Below are 6,183 nucleotides of genomic sequence, written 5' to 3' on the forward strand. Positions count from 1 at the left end.
CTTTGAAATATGGCATATATGAGTTGAAGTATTTAATAAGACTTACTTCCAGCCTTAGTTTTTACTGCTCTGCTATGGTGGTATTTTCATGTTACAGAATAATTGTTGAAGACATTTTAATATTTTGCAAATCTGGGCTGCAATAAAATATAAGACTCATTATTATTCATGTAATTTTATATAAGAAAAAAATGCTTCTAGGAGAACTATATTGATTGTAAGATGCATACTAATTTGAAAGGTGTTAAAATGTGGATAAAATGTGCATCAATGACATGTTATTACTAATTCTAAATGATATGATACAAGTTTACAATAAGTGACTCATAAATACAAAAAAATGTTTAAACCGTGTCAAAGGAAAAGGGGACACATTAAAAAAAACAGAGAATACTTGAATTTAGCTTTGAATTTCCTGGAAGGCTAGACAGAATATATGTATAAATACACACACACACACACACACACACACACTATACTATTTATCAAATGATTAAAAGGATTTTGCCTCCTCAAAACATGAACTTTTTTTTTTTTTTTATAGAACTGAGTTATAAAAAGAATGCTAATTTGGAACATATATAAAGAGCTGTAAGCAATGTAAAGGCCATTGTCTTCAACAACAGTTTTAAAGAATATATAGAAATGCTTTCATTTGACAATTTCTTTAACCTTTGAAAGCAGAAAGCATGAGTGAAGATTTGGCCAATATCTTTAGAAATTTTGAAATAAAATTATTTAAATTGCTTGACCAACATTTCACACTAAAGAACATCTTTAATAGGAATGCTGTGCCAACTATGACAAACGTAGCAGTGAGATTTGCTAAGCTTTATATTACCCTGAAAAGCCACAATTATTTGAAATTTAATTGGTACTGAAAATCATTTTTATGGATGGCAGAAGAAAAGCACACATTTTAGCTGTTTTTAGATTGAGCTGTTTAAGATCAACAGTATTATAATTATAATAAAAGCTGTTACATGACCAAAGCTAATTCAGATTATGCATTAAGCCCATGAGTTGTGTTTGGTGTTTTATATTTCTTTCCCTTTTTAAAAGATCATTGTTACCGAAATTTTCAAACATGTGCAAAAAGTACACACAATATTATAGTGAACACTTCATCTATTGCCCAACTTGCACAATGATCAATTCATGGCCATTTTGGTTTCTTTCATGCCATTACCTCTGATTATTTTGAAGGAACCCTAAATATTATAATATGTAATTTCTAAAGATCTTTCTCCAAGATAAGGACTCGCTTTTTAAATACAACCACATTAGTATTGTCATACCTAAAAAAATTATTAATTCCTTAATATCATAGCCACTTAGGGTGTACTTTGCTTCAGTTGTCTTATTAATTGTGTCTATAAATGGATTGTTTGCTGAATCAAGATCACAGAGACAAGAGACAAGAATGGCTGGGTGTCTGTTGCTGCCCTTCTCAATCTCTGAACTGTCATGTCATCAAAAATATGGACTGAGTGCCTACAGTGGCAGGTGCCTTGGCTGCTAGGGAAACAAAGATGAACGCAACAAAATTCTGCAGTCAAAGGATACATCATCCGCTGCATAGGAGGGAGTAAGTCCTCATTCCTGGGAATTCCTCTCATATTGAATCTAAATTCCTCATTTGCAGCCTATTTTGTCTTTTTATTTGTTTGTTTGTTTATTTATTTTTGAGAGAGAGAGAGTGAGCGTGGGTGGGGGAGGGGCAGAGAAAAGGAGACAGAGGATCCAAAGCAGGTTCCTTGCTGTGAGCGTAGGGCCTGATGTGGGGCCTGAACTCATGACCTGAGCTGAAATCAAGATTTGGCATCATAGCCAACTGAACCACCCAGGTGCCCCCCTATTTCTTGTTTTTGTTTTTAGTGGACAAGGAACAATATCACTGCAGACTGTTATTCTGTATCTATTTTTGGTTTTTAGGGGTGAGCTTTCTTTATTGTTTTTACTTTGTTGTTATTTTTTGTTTTTGTTTGTTTCTACTTTTCTGTCTTTCATCTCCTCTCCTCCCATGTATCTGCTAAGCATGTATGCTGTGTAACAGTGTAACTATAACACACTCCATTATGCAGTTAATTGGAAGACATAAGATGTGTATCTACTACCTAGGGGGATTAACCCCAAATGGCTGATTTGACAAAACAATCCTTGAACTTGTATTTCCTTAGAAACAGTGTGATTTGAGTTGAAATTAAAAGACACGCTTTATAGTGTTCAGAGTATAAATAACATCATTGTTATGTTTTAAAGTAATTTCATATCTATTATTTCTTTATCCTTTCTATAATCCTATGAGTTATAAGGACAAGTATTATATTTATTTGGCAGGTGAAAAAACGCAGCACTAAGAAATTACGCTGTGTAAAAAATACATACAAAGATAGAATGGGTCCAAGCTGAGAGACTGGTTATCTAGACTTATTCTGTGTTCCTCTACTGGTTTCTGATGTTTTTATGAAATCATGTAACACTGACTGTACTTTGATAGAAGAGGAGAGGACTGACATGTCCAGTATATGCATATTGGTCATTTTGACCTTCTTTTTCACTCCCCTTCTCAAAGCCCACTGATAAAACCCTTCCTACATGGGCAGCAGACCTTCCCAGATGACTCCGCTGATTGACCAAGGACTGACATCTGAACCTAGATTAACAGTGGGCTCTTTCTCCAAGAAATTTGAAACTGGCTTATAGAAACCATTTAGCATTGTAGCAGTGGCTCTTGAATAAGGAATATATGAAGTCAAGGTTGACCCATGGACAAGTTAAGCCAGGAAAGTTGGTCATGACAAAGAGAAGAGTAAATTAAATGGGCTTTTACTTCTGGTCAAGTGATCATTCCCTTTTTAAAAAATTTTTATTTTAAAGTAATCTCTACACCCAATGTGGGGCTCAAACCCACAGACCTGAGATCAAGAGTCGCATGCTCCACCCACTGGGCCAGCCACATGCCCCTATTCCCTTTTGAGGCCACTTCCTGGCTGGGAGATATGTGGTATTCATTCTATGAATTCCCTTTTTCTTAAGTATTTGAGTGGATTTCAATTCCTTACAATCAAATGAGTCCCAAGATGCAATCAAATGCTTTATTTAGGCAAAAGGAAATCATCTTAAGAGATTTGTCCTGGGGCTTTTACTGTTTTTCTAAACAGAGATGGAGTTTATGTTGATGTTTTCACCTTTCCAGTGGTAGATGGAGTGTCTGTGGATTTCCTGTGGAGAAGTAAGAAGTGGAACTTTCAGTGCTTCTCCAGTTGATTTCAGATCTGTAGGAGTTGGAGGGAAGGACTGTGCCACGATTCTCACTTCTGGGGGCTTCAGAGCAGCCTTGAAGGAGTGGTGCTCCTCTCTGGTTGCCCCTAAGGGATAGTAGACTTCCTCCTGAGCAGGCTCACACTTTGAGATTTCTGTTGTGCAGAGTCCTTGTTAGCTCCTTCCTCACTCCTACTCCCTGACATCTGGGATCCTAGAAACCTCAGAATTCAACATTTCTTCATAGGTATTTTATTTCCTTAACAACAACAACAACAATTTAGTAATGCATTGCCACTCACTAAGGATTTATTGTGTTACTATAATGGACATTGTGGTTGTCTGTGTGATGTTCCTATCACCTTTCCCCATGTATAACACCTCGCTAATGAGTCTCCCCAGTTTTACACATCAGTGCATGGCATTCACCTGTCTACAATGGCTAGTTTGAGGATCTCCAAAGCTGGGACTCTTGTTCATTGTGAGATGTCATGTTGTCTCTTCCCTGGATGTTAAAGAGAAATTGTGTTGCCCTAGTAGCTGCTTGCAAGCATCTTTCAACAGTGGGAGAAGCCAGCCAGAAGAAGAGGCAACGTAGGGAGTAAGGCAGAGCCAGGAAAGCTGCAGAGAAGTCTAGCCAGATCTTATGTGAACAATGCCTGAGGCTTACTTTTCCTATGGACTTTTTGTTACAGGTGCCAATGAATTCCCATTATTATTTAAGCCAGTTTGAATTCAATTCTGTGTTATTTTCAGCATAAAATATTCTGATAGATACAGAGCTTTTAAATTCATTTACTTCTCTCAAACTTTGGGTTACTGATTTCACATTCAAATATTAGCACCTTCAGGGGCACCTGGGTGGCTCAGTCGATTAAATGTCCAACTTTGGCTCAGGTCATGATCTCGTGGTTCGTGGGTTCGAACCCCGCATCAGGCTCTGTGCTGATCGCTGGGAGCCTGGAGCCCACTTCAGATTCTGTGTCTCCCTCTCTCTGCCCCTCCCCCACTCACACTCTGTCTCTGTCTCTTAAAATAAGTAAACATTAACAAATATCAAATATTAGCACCTTAAAGGGACTAACACAGCACTACCTATTTCCCATATATATTTTGCCTTCAGGACAACCTTATGAGATAGATAATACTATTATTCAATTTCCACTTTTCAGATGAAGATACTTGGGTGCTGAGAGAGTGTGACTTCTCTAAAGATACAAAACCTATAAGCAACAGGAAAGTCTGAATTTGAGCCTATTGTACATACCATATTGTATCTATTCATTATAGGGAAGAAATTAAAGATAAAATTCAGCTTTGTAGAGGGTAGCAGAAATCACTCATATTTGTGAAATACTTTAAATATTTCCAAAGCATATTTGACTCTATGTTACCACCATTTGACAAGTATCAACAGCAGGTGCTGACTGATATGGAGACCAGACAAAGATACTTCCTAGGAAATAAGTCAAGGTGTCTTTATCTAACTAATGCAAATAGAAGAAAGTGGTACACAGTGAAAAGATCAACACTGTTCTCCATCATAGACATACTGTGTAAGCCTCTGGGTCTTCCAGAGAGGGCTTCATTATCATTGCCTATAATTAAGGCTGAATGACTGAGGTGCACATTGGGACGTGTAGGAAGTGTCACTGGGGGGAAGAGGCAGAACCAATACCCTCACCCACCCAAAACCAGCTGGATCTTTATGATCAGATCATCAATCTCAGTGTTACAAAAATTGACCATAGAGACTGGTATAAAATAACCATCAACATACCGTCTTCTTTTTTCTTTCTAGTTTTAAAAATATGGAACATTTTTGCAAATTTGCATGTCATCCTTGCATAGGGGCCGTGCTAATCTCTGAATTATTCCAGTTTTAGTATATGTGCTGCTTAAGGGAGCACCACACCCTCTTCTCCCTAGGCTAGCACAGTCCGGTTTGAGACCTTTCTGGCCTTAGAGCTGCAGAATTAGAGCAAGGGTCCATCACCCTGATGTCTCTGAGAATCTTAGAAGCCCTGACTAACTATAAGTCTGTCAGAGTGATGATTATAATTTTACAGATGGGTAAGTTAAGATAATTAAGTTGGGGGAGGTCAAAATTATGTGGCCTCCAAGTGCATTACAGAACTGGTAACAGAACTGAATGAAAACTGAGGTATTTCGACTGGCTTTTCAATCCTCGTTTAACTAGGATGCATTACCTTTTCACTCACAGGAAGTTACCTAAGCCAATTATGTTGTAAGTGAAGCCCAGAATAAAAATTAGGAACATCATTAGAGGGTCAGGCTGTGCCTTTAAGTATAAAACCCAAAAAGAGTTAAGCCTGGATGTGTTGGTAGTAATTAATGTTGAAGAGCTGGTAATGAGACTTGACACACAGTTTAATCAGACTGTCTGGTGGTAACCGAGAACAGACACGCTATGACCCCGCCTGTGACAATAATGTGGAAAAGCCTGGCTTCTTGGTCAAGGGAGTGATTGTCAATCCCCAGGACAGTGCTGATTTCTCAGCATGGTGATGGGCTTCAGGACCATTAGGTTTCCGTAGCTTTCTGCTGTGTATTTTGGTAGGTGCGTTTTTGATAAAGTGGGTAATAGCCTCTTTTCTCATTGTTAATATCCCGTTGTGGTGCACCAGTAATGGCCTGTAGAAGTCTCCTACCACCATAAATTCTAAATGCTCTTGGCTAACTTAACCCATATTGGAAAGATTAGGATTGGGGTCATCTTAGATAATGGATAATTTGAGAGAGTTCCCGTGTCTCACTTTCACTCAGAAATATTTATTGACTGCATGTTGTGTGTTGGGCAGTGTGCTAGTTCCTGGGTAGAGCATAAAGAGAAAACAGCTGTGGTCTCTGCACTGCTGAAGCTTGCAGGTTATTGGGGAAGGTAGCATCACGTGTGTG

At 38.2% G+C, this 6,183-nt stretch overlaps 1 non-coding gene across 1 annotated transcript; it reads right to left on the reverse strand.

Moving 5' to 3' along the window:
* Nucleotides 1-5,069: 5,069 nt before the first annotated feature.
* LOC125910475 (U6 spliceosomal RNA) lies at nt 5,070-5,174 on the reverse strand. Its single transcript, XR_007453985.1, has one exon. It is a non-coding gene; the product is annotated as a U6 spliceosomal RNA (small nuclear RNA).
* Nucleotides 5,175-6,183: the final 1,009 nt, after the last annotated feature.

The sequence above is a fragment of the Panthera uncia genome, assembly GCF_023721935.1.
Source record: "Panthera uncia isolate 11264 chromosome B3 unlocalized genomic scaffold, Puncia_PCG_1.0 HiC_scaffold_1, whole genome shotgun sequence".
In the NCBI taxonomy this organism is placed as follows: Eukaryota; Metazoa; Chordata; class Mammalia; order Carnivora; family Felidae; genus Panthera; species Panthera uncia.